At 47.2% G+C, this 27,740-nt stretch overlaps 1 long non-coding RNA gene across 1 annotated transcript in view; it reads left to right on the top strand.

Moving 5' to 3' along the window:
- The first annotated feature begins 1,538 nt into the window (after positions 1–1,538).
- Positions 1,539–27,740, top strand: part of LOC132207802 (uncharacterized) — a 128,099-nt gene continuing 101,897 nt past the window's right edge. The window contains exon 1 of the long non-coding RNA XR_009443841.1: positions 1,539–1,600. This is a non-coding gene — a long non-coding RNA (uncharacterized LOC132207802). The remainder of the gene's footprint in view (positions 1,601–27,740) is intronic.

The following is a 27,740-nucleotide window of genomic DNA, read 5'->3' on the forward strand; positions in this document are numbered from 1 at the left end:
GGCTCGACGAGAATCATATTGGGACAAGTATCCTCGCAAAATACAGAGCTAGGTCTGGGGCTAGGGCGTTAAAATAAAAAGTGTGGAGTGGGTGAGCTCAGTTGCATGGAAAATTGTGGAAAAAGTTAGAAGCTGGTAAGTGCTCAGCAAAGTTTCCAGAGCAAGTAATAGGACAAAAAGTTTGGAAATGGCCATGAGTCTCACTTCAGCTGCAGCAGATAAGAAGGGTGGCTGTAAATGCCAGACTGAAGATCTTGTATTGAATTGCAGGGAGTGTATGAAACAAAGTGAATGAGTTTGTGGTGCAGATTGAAATTGACAGATACATCACTCTGGGTATCACAGAGAGGTGGTTGTTCGGGGATAAGTGTTGGGAATGAAATAGCCCATGATTCATGTCCGATAGAAAGAACAGGCAAATGGGCAGAGATAAGAAAGTGTGGAGCTGGATGAGCACAGCAGGCCAAGCAGCATCTCAGGAGCGTAAAAGCTGACGTTTTGTGCCGAGACCCTTCTACTTCTGTGTGTTCATCCTGATCCACACTTTGTTATCTTGGATTCTGAAACATCTGCAGTTCCCATTATCTCCGATACAAATGGACAGAGATGCCAGGGTTGGCTTGTCCGTAAGAAATGAGGTCGCGCTGAAGGAACCACAGCTCTTGTGCTTGTTTATTAATGACTTGGAGGAAAGAGGTGCATGTGCTGTGGCTAAATTTGTAGATGACAGAAAAAATATTTAGAAAGACAAGGCATGGCCCAGAAACAGAGATTTACCGGGATGTTACTTGGATCGGAATGTATTAGCTATAAGGAGGGTTTGGTGTAAATGCTGTGTCATGATAAATGTAATGAGATCAACCATGATCTCACCGAATGATGGAGGAATATTCAATGGGCCAAATGGCTTTTTTTGTGAGTCTTCTTGTTTGACAATGCATTCATGAAGGTGTTTTTTTTTCTCTCTTGGATAAGATGTGAAAATGAAATGTATACGAGATAATGGGAACTGCAGATGCTGGAGAATCCAAGACAACAAAATGTGAGGCTGGATGAACACAGCAGGCCAAGCAGCATCTCAGGAGGACAAAAGTGCTCCTGAGATGCTGCTTGGCCTGCTGTGTTCATCCAGCCTCACATTTTGTTGTCATGAAATGTATACACTTCCTTTTCATCTGGGAATAAATAATTGTTCTGAACAATTTCCATTGACTAATAGCAATCTGACAAGCTTCGCAATGTAAAGAGATTTTTAGCTTCTTTTTAATTGTAAAGGTATTCTTTGGAATTAATTTGGCATATATTATTTGCATCTCAGGAAGTATGTTCATCACTGCATCTCAAAAAGTGCTCTGTTGTATAACAACAGCTTTTTAAAGATCACTTCAATGGTTGTGATTTTCAGTTGCCATAACACACATTAAATTACACTGTTGGCCAATCTGTCCATGATTATTTCATTATCTTATGCTTCAAACAGACAAGGAAATATTGGTGATGCAATGAAGAGTTTGATTCTCAAATATAATTGCTGTTATAGTTTCCACTTGGAAGAAAGATTCACATCAAATTGACTGGTCAAGGAAATGGGACACTGACTGTGAGTACTTTGAATGTTCGAGTTACTCCTAAAATGAAAGTTATGACCTTGATGATTTCTCTTTCATGCAGCTATGAAGAGACTCTTTTAAAATATCCTCTAGGTTAGTGGTTCAGGCATAAAAGTGCAATATGTATATTTATGTATATACATGTACATGCGTCATCTGAAAAGATAATGAGTATAAATCACTTGTGACAAGGTGAGAATGAGTTATCCAGATAGTAAGAACTGCCAATGTTGGTGTCTGAGATAACACATTGTGGAGCTGGAGGAACACAGCAGGGCAGGCAGCATCAGAGGCTCAAGAAAGTTGAGGTTTTGGGTCAGGACCCTTCCTGAGAAATGGAGGGTGGAAGGGAGCTCAGAAACAAGGAGTGTGGAGGGGGAGGTGGTGCTGGAGAAGGTAGGTGGGATGGTAATAAGTGAGTACTATCCAGATTGGAACAGATTTTCCCCAGGGGGTATTGAGTACGAATTCCAAATCACTCTCAAAATCTTAGTGACTGTTAACATTGATGTTTTTTGTCTGTGTGTTTCAGTAATTGCATGACAGTTGAATGGTTCGTTGAGAGTGAGGAACCTATGGACTCTCACACACCAAGATGGAATTTAGTTCGAAGAGTGACTTCAAAATAGTTGCTTGCTTTTAAAATCTTGACCGTTTTTGCTGTCCAGTTGAATGAATTTAGCTCATACTGCTTCAATCGGAATTAGTGTTTAATAGGAACACATTTGTGAAACTTACAGTTCCGTAAGTTTTAGCATAAACTGGTGCAGCCTTTCGGTGCTTGCAAAAAGGCTCATCTCTCCATTAATACCGAAGGAAAATGGGAGTTTAAAAGTAAGTTCACCCGCTGTCAGGGAATGAAATGTTAATGTTGACTCGAACATAATTTTTTAAAAAGTCATTTCTTTGTGTAACACTGAACTCAAATTAAAATTTGGATATGCTAGTTTTACAGATGGTTGGATATTGAATTCATTTTAAATGAGGGTGAAGATCACTTTAAATCCAGCATATTTGTGAAGAAAAGAAATAGCATGTCAAATAAAATTAACTGCATGACTCTTCATAGCCCTGTATGTAGAATTTCATTCTGAACTATGAGACAGTTGTGACCCCATACTACCTCAGTGCCCATGGCAAGAGTAAGACTCCTGTTTGACGTGCTGTGCACTGCATGGAATGGCGGCAACATCAGATTCATTGATGCTTGAGAATCAAAAGAATATGACGATAAGATTTAAAATCAAAATCTCATTGAACACTTCAAGGAATGTATTAGGAAGATTTGGAAAACATGTATGACTAAGAGAAGGTGGTGGCGCAGATCACATAGACCTGAGTGCTAAAACTTATAACAAATTTCACATTGAATGGAACAGTTTAAACAGGCTGGAGGAAGCAGACATGCCAGCCCAAACTTTTTGAATTTGAACATTCTGTTCGTAAACATCAGCAAAATTGTGGGAAACATGTTTATTCTTTCTCTTTTATTGCACAGAACCATACGATTAGACTGTTTTGATGAGGAATTTAAAGATTATGTGTCCCATCCGTTTGACTCACCGTTTGGTACCATAGGTTGGTACGATCTTCGTTCGAGAAGAAAAAGGGATGTTCCAGATACAGAAAATCGTCAAACCATTTACTACAAAGTCCGTTTCTGGTTAGTATTAATTAATGCAGTTAACATTTTTAGCTCGACATGATTGCACAATGGAGTCAATAAGAAAATTCCATCTGATATTCCACATAAATTTTAAGTGGATATTAAAGCAGCTCATTTCTTTTTCACGCTGTATGCTGCTTTTAAGAATGGTTGTCTTCTTGTCGAAATGTTTAGCTTTGACTCCATGGCTTCTTCCATTAGCTCACATTGAAACACATGTTTCTTCAGCCAAAAATGCACGTTTACCCGGTGTAGCTTGACTAACCTTCCCCTGTGGTCGTTCCTCTGAAATCCCCTGCAGTAGCTCCCCTGAAAAACAACTATACCATTTTGGATACTGTTCCGGGGGATGACTTAGCAGGGGTATGCAGTAGGGTGCAGGTCTCTGGCACAGAGTCTGTCCCTCTTGCACAGAACGGAAGCGGGGATAGGAAGAGAGTGATAGTCATTGGGGACTGAATAGTTAGAGGGACTGATAGAAGATTTGCCGGGAACGAAAGAGACTCACGATTGGTGTGTTGCCTACCAGGTGCCAGGGTCTGTGATGTCACGAATATCCTGGGTGGGAAATTGGCTAGTGCCATTCGGTTGGATTTAAACGAGCTCAGAAGGGGGATGGGAAACTGAGGTGTAGTCCTAGTACACAGGAGGATGAGCATAGGGAGGACATGGTCAGGACCTCACTGTCACAGAAGTGTGCTGGCAGACAGCAAGCTGGATTGAAGTGTGACGACTTTAATGCCGGGAGTATCCGGAATAATGTAGGTGAGCTTGCAGCTTGGATAGGTACCTGGGACTTCGATGTTGTGGCCATTTCGGAGGCATGGATAGAGCAGGGTCAGGAATGGATGTTGCATGTTCTCGGGTTTAGATCTTTCATTCAGGTCTGGGAAGGTGGTAAAAGAGGGGGAGGTGTGGCTTTGTTGGTCAAGGACAGTATAACGGCGGCTGAAAGAACCTTTGAGGACTCGTCTACTGCGGTTGTATGGGCTGAGGTTGCCAAGGAAGGTTTGTCGACTGAGTCAGTGTGGGTCGAAGTTCGGAACAGCAAGGCAGCAGTCACCTCACTGCGGGTTTTCTACAGACCCCAAATAGCAGTTGGGAGATCGAAGAACTCATTGGCCGGCAGATTGTTGAAAAGTGCAAACGTAGCAGGGTTGTTGTTCAGGGTGACTTCAACTTTCCCAATATAGATTGAAACCTCCTCAGTGCAGATGGTTTGGATGGAGCCGTTTTTGTCAGGTGTGTTCAGGAGGGTTTCCTGACTCAGTATGTGGACAGGCCGACGAGGCGGGAGGCCATTTTGGATTTGGTGCTCGGCGATGAGCCAGGACAGGTGTCAGATCTCGTGGTGGGAGAACACTTTGGCGACAGTGACCGCAAGAGCCTCCCATTTACCATAGCCATGGAAAGGGAAAGGAGCAGTTACCAGGGGAAGATATTTCACTGGGGTCAAGGAAACTATGATGCTATCAGACAGGAGTAAGTACAGAATGGGAGCAATTGTTCCACAGAAAGGGCGCAGCAGACATGTGGAGGCTGTTCAAGGAGCAGTTGTTGCGAGTGATGTATAAATTTGTTCCTCTGAGACAGGTAAGAAGGGGTAAGATTAAGGAGCCTTGGATGACGGGTACAGAGGTGCTTCTTGTCAAAAAGAAAAGGCAGCGTACGTAAGGTGGAGGAAGTGAGGGTCTAGCACAGCTTTAGAGTATTACAGGCCTGCTCGGAAGGAGCTCAAAAGATATTGCCTGTACAATTGTTACCTGTTACAACCTTTGCGTCCACGCTTGCTCATTCAATGGTGTCAAGATGCCAGCAGTGCATGTACCTTCTCCATCCCGTAATGCCGTCAGCTCACACAAGACATAGTCCTTACTTAAAATCTTCTGATCAACCAAAGTTCATTGTACTGGACATTTTAGTTATCTGTCATGAAACGAAAACTGATTCTGACTGGCATGACCTGCAGTGCAAATGAATATAATCTGCGAAACGAGATTCCTTATGGGCTTGCAGCCGCTACAAAGAATTGCTTTTCAAAGACGTTGCATACATACATTTTTTTCTCCTATCACCTTAGATTATTTTTTTGTTTATGCATGTTGTGTGGGTTTCCAGTCAGGCGCATAAACACAGGTTGATGCAGTCACTGTTACAACACGGTATTGAAAGAGAATTTGTGATCTTTGGAGTTTCATTCCAGTGTATGAAGGAGTGCACCATCAAGCGACTTCAGAGCACTGCTGGCGACAAATTGTTGCAAGTTTTCAAGTGTTACTGATCGTCACATAAAATATGGCCTTTTTGTTGTTGCACTTTTCATCTTAACTGCAACATATCTAGTATTTAGGCTTGGAAACTATTTCAAGTTTTTTGATTTACTTGTTCAAAATCATTTATGATTGTTGTCATGATATCTACAATATGTTATTTTGATTGGACAAAGAGGATTGGATCTGTCTTAATGGAAATAATGTATGCGCTTATAAAACCCCTTCTGGGCAAGGTAGTTGCTCAGTGGTTAGAGCTGCTCATGCACTGGGGAGCCAATTGAGATTCCAGTCTTGGGTAACTATCTGTGTGGAATTGACACGTCCTCCCCGCGTCTGCGAGGGGCTTCCGCCAGGTGCTGCAGTTTCCTCCCATTGTTCAAAGATGTGCAGGTCCTTATATGTGATTTGTGAAGCATTTCTTAAATGTTTCAATCCTGCCAGCATCCAGTGCCTTGGACAAAATAACTGGAGATGAATAAAAGATACAGTGCCTTTTGACACCATTTCCTGCTGGATTTTCATCAATCCTGCTTTATATCGGTGACAACTTCCATGACCTTTTTTGATGCTCTGTCTGAATTGACAGTCTAGTTCCAAATATTTGTTGTGCAGTATTTCAAGGTCTCTGTTATAGCATACCCACGAATGTCCACTTCAAAAGATACTTCCATATCATAGAATCCCTACGGTGTGGAAACAAGCCCCTTTTGACCCAAGAAGTCCACGGCCACCCTCCAAAGAGCGTCTCACCCTGACTCATCCCCCGACCCTTTCCTCAGTAACCCTACATTTCCCATGACTAACACACCTAATCTACACATCCCTAAACACAATGGGCAAGTTTGGCATGGCCCATACACTGAGCCTGCACATCTTTGGACTGTGGGAGGCAACCAGAGCACCCAGCAGGAACCCATGCAGGCATGGGCAGAATGTACAAACTCCGCACAGAAAATCGTCCAACGGTGGGATCGAACCTGGGTCCCTGGCGCTGTGAGTCAGCAGTGCTAACCACTGAGCCACCGTGCTGCCCTTGGAGTTAGACAGAGCTTGCTTGTTCCTGGGTGGCCTCAAACTGCCAACCTCCACTTCGTGGGAAAAGTGCTGACCAACGGCACTCATCTTCACTGGTTTTTGCTTTGTATCATTGAATTCAATCCTTCAAACTCTATGATAAATATTTAAATTTCCATTGATATGTGAGCGTTGTTTTTAGTTCGTAGTATTGGTTTATTATGTTTCATTGGTACATAATGAATATTGTATGTATATGCAAATGGGCAAGTTGGTAGCGATGCAGTCCGCAGACCTGGAGGATAATAACACTGTCCTCCAATCGCCCACGATGCCCTCTGCAAATTGGTAGAAAACAAAAATTTCTATAAGATTCATCTCTCCTCCCGTCAGTCGATCAAAATTAATTCATGATTTTGTACAGGCCAATAACCGTAAGATTACACGAGCCTAAACAAAACTACTGGCTCATATTAGTTCAGTAAAGTGAAAGGGCAACAATAGAGGTAGTAGGAACTGCAGATGCTGGAGAATCTGAGATAAGAAGGTGTAAAGCTGGATGAACACAGCAGGCCAAGCAGTATCATTCGGCTCTACACCTTGTTATCTCAGATTCTCCAGCGCCAATTTTCTGAAGTCGGGTCTCGTCCCGAAACATCAGCTTTCTTGCTTCTCTGATGCTGCTTGACCTGCTGTGTTCATCCAGCTCTCCACCTTGGGCAACAATAGAGTATGCTTTAAGTCACTAGAGGGGTTTGTCTTCCTTAGGGTGGAGTTAGTGGAACCGAAAAAGATGTCTCCCTCACAGCGTTTGTGACAAAAAAATTGCATCGTTCCTTGGCGGCCTTTCAACAGAAGAATATTCAGAGATTTCCCGAGTGGTAAGAATGTAACTTCTTTTACTTCTCTTTATCTCACTTTTTCCAAAATTGGAAAATAGATTTTAGAAATAACATCGAGCTGATGAAGTGTGAAAAGAATAATAATTCCAAGCAGTGGTGGGAGTTGGTCAGTGAGGTGGGAGGAGTGGATAGGTGGGAGAGAAGGCGGACAGGTCATGGAGGCGGGGATGAGGGGTGGAACTAGTCTTGGGATGAGGCTGGCGGGTGGGGAGATTTTGAGGGTGGCCAAGTCCACATTGAGGCTATTGAGTTGGAAGCTCCCGAGGCAGAATATGAGGTGCTGCTCCTCCAGTTTCTGGGTGGTTTGGTTGTGACACTGGAAGAGGCCCAGGATGGACATGTCATTCAGGGAGTGGGAGGGGGAGTTGAAGTGATGCAATGATTTGGACATGAAAATAGAAGGTGTGGTGAGTAAGTTTCCCAATGATTGAAGGTGTAGTAGCCAGCCAAGAAGGTCACCTCAGAATACAATGGGACATTGACAAGGGCCAATAAACTGAGGAATGGCAGATGGTGTTGAGGTTAGACAAATGTGAGGTGCTACATTTTGGAAAGGCAAATCAGGGCAGCACGTTTACACTCAAGGTTGTGGGGAGTGTTGCTTAATAAAGAGACACTGGAGTGCAGTTTCGTAGTTGCATCAAAGTACAGCCACCGGTAGAAAGGATATGAAGGAGACATTTGGTGTGCTCGCCTTTATCGGTCAGTGCATTGAGTATAGGAGTTGGGAGATCACTTAGCAGCCATATAGGATGTTGGTTCGGCTGCTTTTGGAATACTGCAATCGATTTTGGTCTCCTTGCGAGAGGAAGGATGTCGGTGCAACATTGAGGGCCGAAGGGCCTGTTCTGCGCTGTGTTGTTGTATGTTGTAAACTTGAAAGGGTTCAGAGAAGATCTACAAGGATGTTATGAGCATCGGAGGTTGGAGGTATACCGTGGGCTTGAACAGGCAGCTATTTCTTGGAACTTTGGAGTTCAGGGCTGACCATATAGAAGTTTCTACAATTACGAGGGACATGGATCGAGCGAACAGCCAAGATCTTTCCCCCGGGTTGCTGGAATCCAAAACTGGAGGGAATAGGTTAAAAATGAGAGAGGGAAGATTTAAAATGGACCGGATTTTTTTCATAGTGGTGCATGTATGGAGTGAGCTGCCAGAGGAAGTGGTGGAGGCTTGTACGTTTAAAAGGCATGTGGATGGGTATATGAATAGGATGGGTTGAGAGGAATATGGGCCAAATGCTGGCAAATGGGACTAAATTAATTTAGGATATCTGGTCAACATAGACAAATTGGGCCAAAGGATCTGTTTCCCGACTGTACATCTCTCTGATTCTCAGTGTCTTTTTTCTTAACCACGTGGCCCATAATTAGAAAAACTTGAATCAGGATTTGGGAATATGACAATTCTAATTGGATCTGTTTGATGAAATTAACTCTGTTCGTAATGGTGGTTGAATTATGATTCGTCAAATTTGAGTTTATTGCAGCATCTTATAGAATAGAGGAAACACATGTAATCAAAATTGAAAATCAAAACTTGGTAAAATTTTGCATTGGAAATACATGACCAGCCATTGGAGGAGATTCATGACCATTGCATTCAAGTGAGAACAACAAATGCGATTCAGTGACTCAGTGAAATGGGATTCAGTGACTCAGTGAAATTGGATGCAGTGACTGTGTGAACTGGGATGCAGTGACTGAGGGTAATGGGATGCAGTGACTGAGGGTAATTAGATGCAGTGACTGAGTGAAATAGGATGCAGTGACTGCGGGAAATGGGTTGTAGTGACTGCGGGAAATGGGTTGTAGTGACTGAGGGAAATGGGATACAGTGACTGATGGAAATGGGATGCGTTGACTGATGGAAATGGGATGCGTTGACTGATTGAAAGGAGATGCAGTGACTGTGGGAAATGGCATGCTGTGTCTGAGGGTAATGGAATGCAGTGACTGAGGGGAATGGGATGCCGAGACTGATTGAACTGGGTTGCAGTGACTGAGTAAACTGGGATGCTATGACTATGTCTAATGGGATGCAGTGACTGAGGGAAATGGGATCCAGTGACTGTGGGAAATGGGTTGCAGTGACTGTGGGAAATGGGTTGCAGTGTCTGAGTGAAATGAGCTGAAGTGAATGTGTGAACTGGGATGCAGTGACTCATGGAGATGGGATGCTGTGACTGAGTGAAATGGGATGCTGTGACTGAGGGTAATGGGAGGCAGTGACTGAGGGAAAGGTGATTCCGTGTATTTGGGAAATGGGATGCGGTGACTGTGGCGAATGGGATGCAGTGACTGTGGGAGATGGAATGCAGTGACTGATGGAAATGGGATGCAGTGACTGATGGTTTTGGGATGCAGTGACTCTTAAATGGGATGCAGTGACTGCGTGAAGTGGGCTGCAGTGACTGTGTCAAATGGGTTGCAGTGACTGAGTGAAATGGGATGCAGTGACTGATGGAAATGGGATGCAGTGACTGATGGAAATGGGATGCAGTGACTGATGGGAATGGGATGCAGTGTCTGAGGGAAATGGGATGTAGTGACTGATGGTAATGGGATGCAGTGACTTGGAAATGGGATGCAGTGATTGATGGAAATGGGACGCAGTGACTAAGTGAAATGGGACGCAGTGACTGATGGAAAGGAGATGCAGTGACTCTGTGAAATGGGATGCAGTGACTGAGTGAAATGAGATGCAGTGACTGAGGGAAATGGGATGCAGTGACTGAGGGAAATGGGATGCAGTGACTGAGGGAAATGGGTTGCAGTGACTGAGGGAAATGGGATGCAGTGACTGAGGGAAATGAGATGCCGAGACTGAGTGAACTGGGATGCAGTGACTGATGAAAATGGTATGCAGTGACTGAGGGAAATGGGATGCAGTGACTGACGGAAATGGAATGCAGTGTCTGTTGGAAATGGGATGCTGCGACTGAAGGTAATGGGATGCAGTGACTGAGGCTAATGGGATTCAGTGACTGTGGGGAATAGGATGCAGTGACTGAGGGAAATGGGATGCAGTGACTGAGGGAAATGAGATGCCGAGACTGAGTGAACTGGGATGCAGTGACTGACGGAAATGGTAAGCAGTGACTGATGGAAATGGGAAGCAGTCACTGACGGAAATGGAATGCAGTGTCTGTTGGAAATGGGATCCTGCGACTGAAGGTAATGGGATGCAGTGACTGAGGGTAATGGGATTCAGTGACTGAGATAAATGGGATGCAGTGACTGATGGAAATGGGATGCAGTGAATGAGGGAAATGGGATTCAGTGACTGAGATGAATAGGACGCAGTGACTGATGGAAATGGGATGCAGTGACTAGGGTAATGGGTTGCAGTCACTGAGTGAAATGGGATGCTGTGACACTGTGGAATGGGATGCAGTGACTCAGTGGAATTTGACGCATTGACTGAGGGAAAGGAGATGCAGTGAATGTGGGAAATGGGATGCTCTGACTGAGGGTTATGTGATGCAGTGACTGAGGGTAACGCGATGCAGTGACTGTGGTTAATGGGATGCAGTGAATGAGGGAGAGGAGATGCAGTGAATGTGGGAAATTGGATGCAATGACTGAGGGAAATGGGATGCACTGACTGATGGAAATCAGATGCAGTGTCTGAGGGAAATGGGATGCAGTGTCTGAGGGAAATGGGATGCTGTGACTGAGCGTACTGGGATGCAGTGACTGAGGGTAATGGGATGTAGTGACTGATGGTAATGGGATGTAGTGACTGATGGTAATGGGATGTAGTGACTGATGGTAATGGGATGCAGTGACTGAGGTGAAATGGGATGCAGAGACTGAGTGAAATGGCATGCAGTGATTGAGGAACGGCGATGCAGTGACTGTGGGAAATGGGATGCAGTGACTGATGGAAATGGGATGCAGTGACTGAGGACAATGGGATGCAGTGACTGAGTGAACTGTGATTCAGTCACTGAGTGAACTGTGATTCAGTCACTGTGATGCAGTGGCTGAGTGGAATGGGATGCAGTGACTGAGCGAAATGAGATGCAGTGACTGAGGGACATGGGATGCAGTGACTGAGGGACATGGGATGCAGTGACTGAGGGACATGGGATGCAGTGACTGAGGGACATGGGATGCAATGACTGAGGGACATGCGATGCAGTGACTGAGGGACATGCGATGCAGTGACTGAGGGACATGCGATGCAGTGACCAAGGGACATGGGATGCAGTGACAGAGGGACTGGGAAGGAGTGACTGAGTTAATAGGGAATCAATGCCCGAGCGGGCTTGGGTTGCAGTGACTGAGGGAAGTGGGATACAGTGCCTGACCGAAAAGCGACGCACTGACTGAGTGAAATGGGATGCAGTGACTGAGGGACATCGGATCTTGTGACTTACGGAAATGGGATGAAGTGACTGAGTGAGATGGGATGCACTGTCTGAGTGAAATGGGATGCAGTGTCTGAGTGAAATGGGATGCAGTGAATGAGTGAAATGAGATGCAGTGACTGATGGAAATTGGATGCACTGACAGAGTGACATGCGCTGCAGTGCCAGATAGAAATGTGATGCAGTTACTGTGGGACATGGGATGCAGTGACTGAGGTACTGGGAAGGAGTGACTGAGTTAATAGGGATGCAGTGCCCGAGGGGGCTTGGGGTGCAGTGACTGAGTGAAATGGGATGCAGTGACTGATGGAAATGGGATGCAGTGACTGAGAGAAAAGAGATACATTGACTGAGTGAAATGGGATGCAGTGACTGACGGAAATGGGATGCAGTGACTGAGTGAAGTGGAATGCAGTGACTTAGTGAAGTGGGATGCAGTGACTGAGTGAAGTCGGATGCAGTGACTGAGGGTAATAGGATGCAGTGACTGAGGACAATGGGATGCAGTGACTGGGAAATGGGATGCAGTGATTGATGGAAATGGGACGCAGTGACGAAGTGAAATGGGACGCAGTGACTGATGGAAAGGAGATGCAGTGACTCTGTGAAATGGGATGCAGTGACTGAGTGAAATGGGATGCAGTGACTGAGTGAAATGGGATTGCCGTGACTGTGGAAAGGAGATGCAGTGACTGAGGAAATGGGATGCAGTGACTGAGGGAAATGGGATGCAGTGACTGAGGGAAATGGGATGCAGTGACTGATGGAAATGGAATGCAGTGACTGACGGAAATGGAATGCAGTGACTGACGGAAATGGGATGCAGTGTCTGTTGGAAATGGGATCCTGCGACTGAAGGTAATGGGATGCAGTGACTGAGGGTAATGGGATGCAGTGACTGAGGGTAATGGGATGCAGTGACTGAGGATAATGGGATGCAGTGACTGAGTGAAATGGGATGCAGTGACTGAGGACAATGGGATGCAGTGAATGAGGACAATGGGATGCAGTGACTGAGGCAATGGGATGCAGTGACTGTGGGCAATGGGATGCAGTGACTGAGTGAAATTGGATTGCCGTGACTGTGGAAAGGAGATGCAGTGACTGAGGAAATGGGACGCAGTGACAGATGGAAATGGGATGCCCTGACTGAGTGTAAAGTGAAGCATTGAGTGAAATGGGATGCAGTGGCTGTGTGAAATGGGATGCATTGTCTGTGTGAAATGGGATGCAGTGGCTGTGTGAAATGGGATGCAGTGGCTGTGTGAACTGGGATGCAGTGACTGTGTGAATAGGGATGCAGTGACTGAGGGAAAGGAGGTGCAGTGTCTGTTTGAAATGGGATGCAGCGACTCAAGTGAATGGGATGCTGTGTCTGTGGGGAATGGGATGCAGTGACTGTGGGGAATGGGATGCAGTGACAGTGCGGAATGGGATGCAGTGACTGCGATAAATGGGATGCAGTGACTGATGGAAATGGGATGCAGTGAATGAGGGAAATGGGATGCAGTGAATGAGGGAAATGGGATTCAGTGACTGTGGGGAATGGGATGCAGTGACTGATGGAAATGGGATTCAGTGACTGAGATAAATGGGATGCAGTGACTGATGGAAATGGGATTCAGTGACTGAGATGAATGGGACGCAGTGACTGATGGAAATGGGATGCAGTGACTGAGGGTAATGGGTTGCAGTCACTGAGTGAAATGGGATGCTGTGACATTGTGGAATGGGATGCAGTGACTCACTGGAATGTGACGCATTGACTGAGGGAAAGGCGATGCCGTGAATGTGGGAAATGGGATGCAGTGACTGAGGGAAATGGGATGCAGTGACCGAGTGAAATGAGATGCAGTGACTGAGCGAAATGGGATGCAGTATTTTTGGGAAGTAGGATGCAATCACTGATTGAAATGAGATGCAGAGACTGTGGGAAAGGAGACGCTGAGTCCATGGGAAATGGGATACAGTGAGTGTTGGAAATTGAATGCAGTGTCTGTGAGATATGGGAACCAGTGACTGATGGAAATGGGATGCTGTGACTGTGTTGAAGGAGCTGCAGTGACTGAGTGAAATGTGATGCAGTGACTGAGTGAAATGGGATGCAGTGACTGAGTGAAATGGGATGCAGTGACTTACGGAAATGGGATGAAGTGACTGAGTGAGATGGGATGCAGTGTCTGAGTGAAATGGGATGCAGTGTCTGAGTGAAATGGGATGCAGTTAATGAGTGAAATGAGATGCAGTGACTGATGGAAATTGGATGCACTGACAGAGTGACATGCGCTGCAGTGCCAGATAGAAATGTGATGCAGTTACTGTGGGACATGGGATGCAGTGACTGAGGTACTGGGAAGGAGTGACTGAGTTAATAGGGATGCAGTGCCCGAGGGGGCTTGAGGTGCAGTGACTGAGTGAAATGGGATGCAGTGACTGATGGAAATGGGATGCAGTGACTGATGGAAATGGGATGCAGTGACTGAGTGAAAAGAGATACATTGACTGAGTGAAATGGTATTAAGTGACTGAGGGAAATGGTATGAAGTGACTGAGGGCAATGGGATGCAGTGACTGACGGAAATGGGATGCAGTGTCTGTGTGAAATGGGATCCTGCGACTGAGGTTCATGGGATGCAGTGACTGAGTGAAATGGGATGCAGTGACTGAGGGTAATAGGATGCAGTGACTGAGGACAATGGGATGCAGTGACTGGGAAATGGGATGCAGTGATTGATGGAAATGGGACGCAGTGACTAAGTGAAATGGGACGCAGTGACTGATGGAAAGGAGATGCAGTGACTGAGTGAACTGGGATGCAGTGACTGATGGAAATGGTATGCAGTGACTGAGGGAAATGGAATGCAGTGACTGAGTGAAATGGGATTGCCGTGACTGTGGAAAGGAGATGCAGTGACTGAGGAAATGGGATGCAGTGACTGAGGGAAATGGGATGCAGTGACTGAGGGAAATGGGATGCAGTGACTGAGGGAAATGAGATGCCGAGACTGAGTGAACTGGGATGCAGTGACTGATGGAAATGGTATGCAGTGACTGAGGGAAATGGAATGCAGTGACTGACGGAAATGGGATGCAGTGTCTGTTGGAAATGGGATCCTGCGACTGAAGGTCATGGGATGCAGTGACTGAGGGTAATGGGATGCAGTGACTGAGTGAAATGGGATGCAGTGACTGAGGGCAATGGGATGCAGTGACTGAGTGAAATTGGATTGCCGTGACTGTGGAAAGAAAATGCAGTGACTGAGGAAATGGGACGCAGTGACACATGGAAATGGGATGCCCTGACTGAGTGTAAAGTGAAGCATTGAGTGAAATGGGATGCAGTGGCTGTGTGAAATGGGATGCAGTGGCTGTGTGAAATGGGATGCAGTGGCTGTGTGAAATGGGATGCAGTGGCTGTGTGAACTGGGATGCAGTGACTGTGTGAACAGGAATGCAGTGACTGAGGGAAAGGAGATGCAGTGTCTGTTTGAAATGGGATGCAGCGACTCAAGTGAATGGGATGCCGTGTCTGTGGGGAATGGGATGCAGTGACTGTGGGGAATGGGATGCAGTGACAGTGCGGAATGGGATGCAGTGACTGCGATAAATGGGATGCAGTGACTGATGGAAATGGGATGCAGTGAATGAGGGAAATGGGATTCAGTGACTGTGGGGAATGGGATGCAGTGACTGATGGAAATGGGATTCAGTGACTGAGATAAATGGGATGCAGTGACTGATGGAAATGGGATGCAGTGAATGAGGGAAATGGGATTCAGTGACTGAGGGAAATGGGATGCAGTGACCGAGTGAAATGAGATGCAGTGACTGAGCGAAATGGGATGCAGTATTTTTGGGAAGTAGGATGCAATCACTGATTGAAATGAGATGCAGAGACTGTGGGAAAAGAGACGCTGAGTCTATGGGAAATGGGATACAGTGAGTGTCGGAAATTGAATGCAGTGTCTGTGAGATATGGGAACCAGTGACTGATGGAAATGGGATGATGTGACTGTGTTGAAGGAGCTGCAGTGATGGAGTCAATTGGGATGCAGTGACTGAGTGAAATGGGATGCAGTGACTGAGTGAAATGGGATGCAGTGACTGAGTGAAATGTGATGCATTGACTGCGTGAAATGGGATGCAGTGACTGCGTGAAATGGGATGCAGTGACTGCGTGAAATGGGATGCAGTGACTGCGTGAAATGGGAAGGAATGACTGCGTGAAATGCGATGCAGTGACTGCGTGAAATGGGACGCAGTGACTGAGTGAAATGTGATTCCGTCACTGAGTGAAATATGTTGCACTCACTGAGTGTACTGTGATTCAGTAACTGAGTGTACTGTGATGCAGTCACTGAGTGAAATGGGATGCAGTGGCTGAGTGAAATGAGATGCAGTGACTGAGTGAAATGAGATGCAGTGACTGAGTGAAATGGGATGCAGTGACTGAGGGACATGGGATGCAGTGACTGAGGGACATGGGATGCAGTGACTGAGGGACGTGGGATGCAGTGACTGAGGGACGTGGGATGCAGTGACTGAGGGACGTGGGATGCAGTGACTGAGGGACGTGGGATGCAGTGACTGAGGGACGTGGGATGCAGTGACGGAGGGACGTGGGATGCAGTGACTGAGGGACATTGGATGCCGTGACTGAGGGAAATGGGATGCAGTGACAGAGTGACATGAGCTGCAGTGATAGAGGGACTGAGAAGGAGTTTCTGAGTTAATAGGGAATCAGTGCCCGAGCGGGCTTGGGGTGCACTGACTGGGTGAAATGGGATACAGTGACTGAGGGACATGGGATGCAGTGACTTAGGGACATGGGATGCAGTGACACACGGACATGGGATGCAGTGACCTGAGGGAATTGGGATGCAGTGACTGAGGGAAATGGGATGCAGTGATTGCGTGAAATGGGTTGCAGTGACTGAGTGAAATGCGATGCAGTCACTGAGTGCAATGGGATGCATCACTGAGTGCAATGGGATGCAGGGACGAGGTGAAATGGGATGCAGTGACTGATGGAAATTGGATGCAAAGACTGAGGGAAATGGGATGCAGTCACTGAGGGAAATGGGATGCAGTGAGTGTGGGAAATTGAATGCATCGTCTGTGAGATACGGGAAACAGTGACTGTTGGAAATGTGATGCAGTGACTGTGGTGAAGGAGATGCAGTGATTGAGTAAATTGGATGCAGTGACTGAGTGAAATGTGATGCAGTGACTGAGTGAAATGTGATGCAGTGACTGAGTGAAATGTGATGCAGTGGCTGCGTGAAATGGGATGCAGTGACTGAGTGAAATGTGATGCAGTGACTGCTTGAAATTGGATGCATCACTGAGTGCAATGGGATGCAGTGACCGATGGAAATTGGATGCAGTGACAGAGTGACATGAGCTGCAGTGTCTGATGGAAATGTGATGCAGTGACTGAGGGAAATGGGATGCAGTGACTGAGGGAAATTGAATTCATCGTCTGTGAGATGCGGGAAACAGTGACTGATGGAAATGTGATGCAGTGACTGTGGTGAAGGAGATGCAGTGATTGAGTAGATGGGATGCAGTGACTGAGTGAAATGTGATGCAGTGACTGAGTGAAATGTGATGCAGCGACTGAGTGAAATGGGATGCACTGACCGAGTGAAATGGGATGCAGTGACTGAGGGAAATGGGACGCAGTATTTGTGGGAAGAAGGATGCAATCACTGAGTGAAATGAGATGCTGAGACTGAGGGCAAGGAGATGCAGTGACTATGTGCAAAGGGATGCAGTGAATGTGGGAAATTGAATGCAGCGTCTGTGAGATAAGGGAAACAGTGACTGATGGAAATGGGATGCACTGACTGTGTTGAAGGAGATGCAGTGACTGAGGGGAATGGGATGCAGTGACTGAGGGGAATGGGATGCAGTGACTGAGGGAAATGGGATGCAGTGACTGAGGGAAATGGGACGCAGTGACTGAGTGAAATGTGATTCAGTCACTGAGTGAAATTTGATTCCGTCACTGAGTGAAATGTGATGCACTCACTGAGTGAACTGTGATTCAGTCAGTGGGTGAACTGTGATGCAGTGACTCAGTGAACTGTGATGCTGTCACTGAGTGAAATGAGATGCACTGACTGATGGAATTTGGATGCAGTGGCAGAGTGACATGAGCTGCAGTGACTGAGTGACATGAGCTACAGTGACTGAGTGAAATGCGATGCAGTGACTGCTTGAAATTGGATGCATCACTGAGTGCAATGGGATGCAGTGACCGATGGAAATTGGATGCAGTGACAGAGTGACATGAGCTGCAGTGTCTGATGGAAATGTGATGCAGTGACTGAGGGAAATGGGATGCAGTGACTGAGGGAAATGGGATGCAGTGACTGAGGGAAATTGAATTCATCGTCTGTGAGATGCGGCAAACAGTGACTGATGGAAATGTGATGCAGTGACTGTGGTGAAGGAGATGCAGTGATTGAGTAGATGGGATGCAGTGACTGAGTGAAATGTGATGCAGTGACCGAGTGAAATGTGATGCAGTGACCGAGTGAAATGGGATGCACTGACCGAGTGAAATGGGATGCAGTGACTGAGGGAAATGGGATGTAGTATTTGTGGGAAGAAGGATGCAATCACTGAGTGAAATGAGATGCTGAGACTGAGGGCAAGGAGATGCTGTGACTCTGTGCAAAGGGATGCAGTGAATGTGGGAAATTGAATGCAGCGTCTGTGAGATAAGGGAAACAGTGACTGATGGAAATGGGATGCACTGACTGTGTTGAAGGAGATGCAGTGACTGAGTGGAATGGGATGCAATGACCGAGGGAACTGGGATGCAGTGACTGAGGGAAATGGGATGCAGTGACTGAGGGAAATGAGATGCAGTGACTGAGGGAAATGGGCCGCAGTGACTGAGTGAAATGTGATTCAGTCACTGAGTGAAATTTGATTCCGTCACTGAGTGAAATGTGATGCACTCACTGAGTGAACTGTGATTCAGTCAGTGGGTGAACTGTGATGCAGTGACTCAGTGAACTGTGATGCTGTCACTGAGTGAAATGAGATGCACTGACTGATGGAATTTGGATGCAGTGGCAGAGTGACATGAGCTGCAGTGACTGAGTGACATGAGCTGCAGTGACTGAGTGACATGAGCTGCAGTGACTGAGTGAAATGCGATGCAGTGGCTGAGTGAAATGGGATGAAGTGGCTGAGTGAAATGGGATGAAGTGGCTGAGTGAAATGGGATGCAGTGGCTGAGTGAAATGGGATGCAGTGACTGAGGGAACTGGGATGCAGTGACTGAGGGAAATGGGATGCAGTGACTGAGGGAAATGGGACGCAGTGACTGAATGAAATGTGATTCACTCACTGAGTGAAATGTGATTCAGTCACTGAGTGAAATGTGATACCGTCACTGAGTGAAATGTGATGCACTCACTGAGTGAACTGTGATTCAGTCAGTGGGTGAACTGTGATGCAGTGACTCACTGAACTGTGATGCTGTCACTGAGTGAAATGAGATGCACTGACTGATGGAAATTGGATGCAGTGACAGAGTGACATGAGCTGCAGTGACTGAGTGACATGAGCTGCAGTGACTGAGTGAAATGCGATGCAGTGGCTGAGTGAAATGGGATGCAGTGGCTGAGTGAAATGGGATGCAGTGGGGCGTGAAATGGGATGCAGTGACTGGTGGAAATGAGATGCAATGACTAAGGGAAAGGAAATGCAGTGTCTGTGGGAAATGGGATGCTGCGACTGAGGGTAATGGGATGCAGTGACTGAGGGTAATGGGATGCAGTGACTGATGGAAATGGATGCAGTGACTGAGTGAAATGGGATGCAGTGACTGATGGAAATTGGATGCAGTGACAGAGTGAGGTGATCTGCAGTGACTGAGTGAAATGAGATGCATTGTTTGATGGAAATATGTTGCAGTAACTGACGGAAATGAGATGTAGTGACTGAGGGACATGGGATGCAGTGACTGAGGAACATGGGATGCAGTGACTGAGCGAAATGGGATGCACGATTTTTGGGAAGTAGGATGCAATCACTGATTGAAATGAGATACAGAGACTGTGGGAAAGGAGATGCTGTGACGATGGGAAAATGGATGCAGTGACTGAGTGAAATGGGATGCAATGACTGCGTGAAATGCGATGCAGTGGCTGCGTGAAATGGGATGCAGTGACTCAGTGAAATGTGATTCAGTCACTGAGTGAAATGTGATTCCGTCACTGAGTGAAATATGATGCACTCACTCAGTGTACTGAGATTCAGTCACTGAGTCAACTGTGATTCAGTCACTGAGTGAACTGTGATGCAGTCACTGAGTGAAATGGGATGCAGTGGCTCAGGGAAATGGGATGCAGTGACTGAGTGAAATGGGATGCAGTGACTGATGGAAATGGGATGCAGTGACTCAGTGAAATGAGATACATTGACTGAGTGAAATGGAATGCAGTAACTGAGGGAAATGGGATACAGTGAATGAGGGAAATGGGATGCTTTGACTGAGTGAAATGAGATGCAGTGACTGAGGGACATGGGATGCAGTGACTGAGGGACATGGGATGCAGTGACTGAGGGACATGGGATGCAGTGACTGAGGGAAATGGGATGCAGTGACGAAGTGAAATGGGATGCAGTGACTGAGGGACGTGGGATGCAGTGAATGAGGGACGTGGGATGCAGTGACTGAGGGACGTGGGATGCAGTGACTGAGGGACATGGGATGCAGTGACTGAGGGACATGGCATGCAGTGACTGAGGGACATGGGATGCATCGGCTGAGTGAAATGCGATGCAGAGACTGAGGGAAAGGAGATGCTGTGACTGTGGGAAATGGGATGCAGTGAGTGTGGGAAATTGAATGCAGCGTCTGTGAGATACGGGAAACAATGACTGTTGGAAATGGGATGCAGTGACTGTGGTGAAGGAGATGCAGTGATTGAGTGAAATGGGAAGCACTGACTGAGTGAAATGTGATTCAGTCACTGAGTGAAATGGGATGCAGTCAGTGAGTGAAATGTGTTGCAGTCACTGAGTGAAATGGGATGCAGTGACTGAGTGAAATGGGATGCAGTGACTGAGGGAAATGGGATGCAGTCACTGAGGGAAATGGGATGCAGTCACTGAGGGAAATGGGATGCAGTGACTGAGGGAAATGAGATGCCGCGACTGAGTGAACGGGATGCAGTGACTGATGGAAATGGTATGCAGTGACTGAGGGAAATGAGATGCAGTGACTGACGGAAATGGGATGCGGTGTCTGTTTGAAAAGGGATCCTGTGACTGAAGTTAATGGGATGCAGTGACTGAGTGAAATGGGATGCAGTGACTGAGTGAGGTGGGATGCAGTGACTGAGTGAGGTGGGATGCAGTGACTGAGTGAGGTGGGATGCAGTGACTGAGGACAATGGGATGCAGTGACTGAGAGAAATGGGATGCCGTGACTGAGGGAAATGGGATGCAGTGACTCTGTGAAATGGGATGCAGTGACAGAGTGAAATGGGATGCAGTGACTGAGTGAAATGGGATTGCCGTGACTGTGGAAAGGAGATGCAGTGACTGAGGAAATGAGATGCAGTGACTGAGGAAATGGGATGCAGTGACTGAGGAAATGGGATGCAGTGACTGAGGAAATGGGATGCAGTGACTGAGGGAAATGGGATGCTGTGACTGAGGGAAATGAGATGACGTGACTGAGTGAACTGGGATGCAGTGACTGATGGAAATGGTATGCAGTGACTGAGGGAAATGGGAGGCAGTGACTGACGGAAATGGAATGCAGTTTCTGTTGGAAATGGGATCCTGCGACTGAGGGTAATGAGATGCCGTGACTGAGGGTAATGGGATGCAGTGACTGAGTGAAATGGGATGCAGTGACTGGGAAATGGGATGCAGTGACTGTGTGAAATGGGACGCAGTGACTGAGTGAAATGGGATGCAGTCACTGAGGGAAATGGGATGCAGTGACTGAGGGAAATGAGATGCCGCGACTGAGTGAACGGGATGCAGTGACTGATGGAAATGGTATGCTGTGACTGAGGGAAATGGGATGCAGTGACTGACGGAAATGGGATGCAGTGTCTGACGGAAATTGAATGCCGCATCAGTGAGAAACGGGATGCAGTGACTGAGAGAAATTGGAACCAGCGACTGATTGAAATGGAATGCCGTGACTGAGGGAAATGGGATGCGGTGACTGAGTGAAATGGGAAGCAGTGACTGAGTGAAATGGGATGCCGCGACTGAGTGAACGGGATGCAGTGACTGATGGAAATGGTATGCTGTGACTGAGGGAAATGGGATGCAGTGACTGACGGAAATGGGATGCAGTGTCTGTTTGAAATGGGATCCTGTGACTGAAGTTAATGGGATGCAGTGACTGAGGGAAATGGGATGCAGTCACTGAGGGAAATGGGATGCAGTCACTGAGGGAAATGGGATGCAGTGACTGAGGGAAATGAGATGCCGCGACTGAGTGAACGGGATGCAGTGACTGATGGAAATGGTATGCAGTGACTGATGGAAATGGTATGCAGTGACTGATGGAAATGGGATGCAGTGACTGACGGAAATGGGATGCAGTGTCTGTTTGAAATGGGATCCTGTGACTGAAGTTAATGGGATGCAGTGACTGAGGGAAATGGGATGCAGTCACTGAGGGAAATGGGATGCAGTGACTGAGGGAAATGAGATGCCGCGACTGAGTGAACGGGAGGCAGTGACTGATGGAAATGGTATGCAGTGACTGATGGAAATGGTATGCAGTGACTGATGGAAATGGTATGCAGTGACTGAGGGAAATGGGATGCAGTGACTGACGGAAATGGGATGCAGTGTCTGTTTGAAATGGGATCCTGTGACTGAAGTTAATGGGATGCAGTGACTGAGTGAAATGGGATGCAGTGACTGAGTGAGGTGGGATGCAGTGACTGAGTGAGGTGGGATGCAGTGACTGAGTGAGGTGGGATGCAGTGACTGAGGACAATGGGATGCAGTGACTGAGAGAAATGGGATGCCGTGACTGAGAGAAATGGGATGCCGTGACTGGGAAATGGGATGCAGTGACTCTGTGAAATGTGATGCAGTGACTGAGTGAAATGGGATGCAGTGACTGAGTGAAATGGGATTGCCGTGATTGTGGAAAGGAGATGCAGTGACTGAGGAAATGGGATGCAGTGACTGAGGAAATGGGATGCAGTGACTGAGGGAAATGGGATGCTGTGACTGAGGGAAATGAGATGACGTGACTGAGTGAACTGGGATGCAGTGACTGATGGAAATGGTATGCAGTGACTGAGGGAAATGGGAGGCAGTGACTGACGGAAATGGAATGCAGTTTCTGTTGGAAATGGGATCCTGCGACTGAGGGTAATGAGATGCCGTGACTGAGGGTAATGGGATGCAGTGACTGAGTGAAATGGGATGCAGTGACTGGGAAATGGGATGCAGTGACTGTGTGAAATGGGACGCAGTGACTGAGTGAAATGGGATGCAGTGACTGATGGAAAGGAGATACAGTGACTGATGGAAATGGGATGCAGTGTCTGACGGAAATTGAATGCCGCATCAGTGAGAAACGGGATGCAGTGACTGAGAGAAATTGGAACCAGCGACTGAGGGAAATGGAATGCCGTGACTGAGGGAAATGGGATGCGGTGACTGAGTGAAATGGGAAGCAGTGACTGAGTGAAATGGGATGCAGTGACTGAGTGAAATGGGATGCAGTGACTGAGGGAAATGGGATGCAGTCACTGAGGGAAATGGGATGCAGTGACTGAGGGAAATGAGATGCCGCGACTGAGTGAACGGGATGCAGTGACTGATGGAAATGGTATGCTGTGACTGAGGGAAATGGGATGCAGTGACTGACGGAAATGGGATGCAGTGTCTGTTTGAAATGGGATCCTGTGACTGAAGTTAATGGGATGCAGTGACTGAGGGAAATGAGATGCAGTCACTGAGGGAAATGGGATGCAGTCACTGAGGGAAATGGGATGCAGTGACTGAGGGAAATGAGATGCCGCGACTGAGTGAACGGGATGCAGTGACTGATGGAAATGGTATGCAGTGACTGATGGAAATGGTATGCAGTGACTGAGGGAAATGGGATGCAGTGACTGACGGAAATGGGATGCAGTGTCTGTTTGAAATGGGATCCTGTGACTGAAGTTAATGGGATGCAGTGACTGAGGGAAATGGGATGCAGTCACTGAGGGAAATGGGATGCAGTGACTGAGGGAAATGAGATGCCGCGACTGAGTGAACGGGAGGCAGTGACTGATGGAAATGGTATGCAGTGACTGAGGGAAATGGGATGCAGTGACTGACGGAAATGGGATGCAGTGTCTGTTTGAAATGGGATCCTGTGACTGAAGTTAATGGGATGCAGTGACTGAGTGAAATGGGATGCAGTGACTGAGTGAGGTGGGATGCAGTGACTGAGTGAGGTGGGATGCAGTGACTGAGTGAGGTGGGATGCAGTGACTGAGTGAGGTGGGATGCAGTGACTGAGGACAATGGGATGCAGTGACTGAGAGAAATGCGATGCCGTGACTGAGAGAAATGGGATGCCATGACTGGGAAATGGGATGCAGTGACTCTGTGAAATGGGATGCAGTGACTGAGTGAAATGGGATGCAGTGACTGAGTGAAATGGGATTGCCGTGACTGTGGAAAGGAGATGCAGTGACTGAGGAAATGGGATGCAGTGACTGAGGAAATGGGTTGCAGTGACTGAGGGAAATGGGATGCTGTGACTGAGGGAAATGAGATGACGTGACTGAGTGAACTGGGATGCAGTGACTGATGGAAATGGTATGCAGTGACTGAGGGAAATGGGAGGCAGTGACTGATGGAAATGGAATGCAGTGTCTGTTGGAAATGGGATCCTGCGACTGAAGGTAATGAGATGCCGTGACTGAGGGTAATGGGATGCAGTGACTGAGTGAAATAGGATGCAGTGACTGGGAAATGGGATGCAGTGACTGTGTGAAATGGGACGCAGTGACTGAGTGAAATGGGACGCAGTGACTGATGGAAAGGAGATGCAGTGACTGATGGAAATGGGATGCAGTGTCTGATGGAAATTGAATGCCGCATCAGTGAGAAACAGGATGCAGTGACTGAGAGAAATTGGATCCAGCGACTGAGGGAAATGGAATGCCGTGACTGAGGGAAATGGGATGCGGTGACTGAGTGAAATGGGAAGCAGTGACTGATGGAAATGAGACGCCGTGACTTGGGGAAAGGAGATGCATTGACTGTGGGAAATGGGATGCAGTGACTGTGGGAAATGGGATGCAGTGACTTACGGAAATGGGATGAAGTGACTGAGTGAGATGGGATGCAGTGTCTGAGTGAAATGGGATGCAGTGTCTGAGTGAAATGGGATGCAGTTAATGAGTGAAATGAGATGCAGTGACTGATGGAAATTGGATGCACTGACAGAGTGACATGCGCTGCAGTGCCAGATAGAAATGGGATGCAGTTACTGTGGGACATGGGATGCAGTGACTGAGGTACTGGGAAGGAGTGACTGAGTTAATAGGGATGCAGTGCTCGAGGGGGCTTGGGGTGCAGTGACTGAGTGAAATGGGATGCAGTGACTGATGGAAATGGGATGCAGTGACTGAGTGAAAAGAGATACATTGACTGAGTGAAATGGTATGAAGTGACTGAGGGAAATGGTATGAAGTGACTGAGGGCAATGGGATGCAGTGACTGACGGAAATGGGATGCAGTGTCTGTGTGAAATGGGATCCTCCGACTGAGGTTCATGGGATGCAGTGACTGAGTGAAATGGGATGCAGTGACTGAGTGAAATGGGATGCAGTGACTGAGTGAAGTGGGATGCAGTGACTTAGTGAAGTGGGATGCAGTGACTTAGTGAAGTGGGATGCAGTGACTTAGTGAAGTGGGATGCAGTGACTGAGTGAAGTGGGATGCAGTGACTGAGGGTAATAGGATGCAGTGACTGAGGACAATGGGATGCAGTGATTGGGAAATGGGATGCAGTGATTGATGGAAATGGGACGCAGTGACTAAGTGAAATGGGACGCAGTGACTGATGGAAAGGAGATGCAGTGACTGAGGAAATGGGATGCAGTGACTGAGGGAAATGGGATGCAGTGACTGAGGGAAATGGGATGCAGTGACTGAGGGAAATGAGATGCCGAGACTGAGTGAACTGGGATGCAGTGACTGATGGAAATGGTATGCAGTGACTGAGGGAAATGGAATGCAGTGACTGACGGAAATGGGATGCAGTGTCTGTTGGAAATGGGATCCTGCGACTGAAGGTAATGGGATGCAGTGACTGATGGTAATGGGATGCAGTGACTGAGGGTAATGGGATGCAGTGACTGAGGGTAATGGGATGCAGTGACTGAGGGTAATGGGATGCAGTGACTGAGTGAAATGGGATGCAGTGACTGAGGGCAATGGGATGCAGTGACTGAGTGAAATTGGATTGCCGTGACTGTGGAAAGAAGATGCAGTGACTGAGGAAATGGGACGCAGTGACACATGGAAATGGGATGCCCTGACTGAGTGTAAAGTGAAGCATTGAGTGAAATGGGATGCAGTGGCTGTGTGAAATGGGATGCAGTGGCTGTGTGAAATGGGATGCAGTGGCTGTGTGAACTGGGATGCAGTGACTGTGTGAATAGGGATGCAGTGACTGAGGGAAAGGAGATGCAGTGTCTGTTTGAAATGGGATGCAGCGACTCAAGTGAATGGGATGCCGTGTCTGTGGGGAATGGGATGCAGTGACAGTGCGGAATGGGATGCAGTGACTGCGATAAATGGGATGCAGTGACTGATGGAAATGGGATGCAGTGAATGAGGGAAATGGGATTCACTGACTGTGGGGAATGGGATGCAGTGACTGATGGAAATGGGATGCAGTGAATGAGGGAAATGGGATTCAGTGACTGAGATGAATGGGACGCAGTGACTGATGGAAATGGGATGCAGTGACTGAGGGTAATGGGTTGCAGTCACTGAGTGAAATGGGATGCTGTGACACTGTGGAATGGGATGCAGTGACTCACTGGAATGTGACGCATTGACTGAGGGAAAGGAGATGCAGTGAATGTGGGAAATGGGATGCAGTGACCGAGTGAAATGAGATGCAGTGACTGAGCGAAATGGGATGCAGTATTTTTGGGAAGTAGGATGCAATCACTGATTGAAATGAGATGCAGAGACTGTGGGAAAGGAGACGCTGAGTCTATGGGAAATGGGATACAGTGAGTGTTGGAAATTGAATGCAGTGTCTGTGAGATATGGGAACCAGTGACTGATGGAAATGGGATGCTGTGACTGTGTTGAAGGAGCTGCAGTGATGGAGTCAATTGGGATGCAGTGACTGAGTGAAATGTGATGCAGTGACTGAGTGAAATGTGATGCAGTGACTGAGTGAAATGGGATGCAGTGACTGCGTGAAATGGGATGCAGTGACTGCGTGAAATGGGATGCAGTGACTGCGTGAAATGGGATGCAGTGACTGCGTGAAATGGGATGCAGTGACTGCGTGAAATGGGAAGGAATGACTGCGTGAAATGCGATGCAGTGACTGCGTGAAATGGGATCCAATGACTGCGTGAAATGGGACGCAGTGACTGAGTGAAATGTGATTCCGTCACTGAGTGAAATATGTTGCACTCACCGAGTGTACTGTGATTCAGTAACTGAGTGTACTGTGATGCAGTCACTGAGTGAAATGGGATTCAGTGGCTGAGTGAAATGAGATGCAGTGACTGAGTGAAATGAGATGCAGTGACTGAGTGAAATGGGATGCAGTGACTGAGTGAAATGGGATGCAGTGACTGAGGGACATGGGATGCAGTGACAGAGGGACATGGGATGCAGTGACGGAGGGACATG

This window comes from Stegostoma tigrinum, unplaced genomic scaffold (genome assembly GCF_030684315.1).
Source record: "Stegostoma tigrinum isolate sSteTig4 unplaced genomic scaffold, sSteTig4.hap1 scaffold_160, whole genome shotgun sequence".
Classification (NCBI taxonomy): domain Eukaryota; kingdom Metazoa; phylum Chordata; class Chondrichthyes; order Orectolobiformes; family Stegostomatidae; genus Stegostoma; species Stegostoma tigrinum.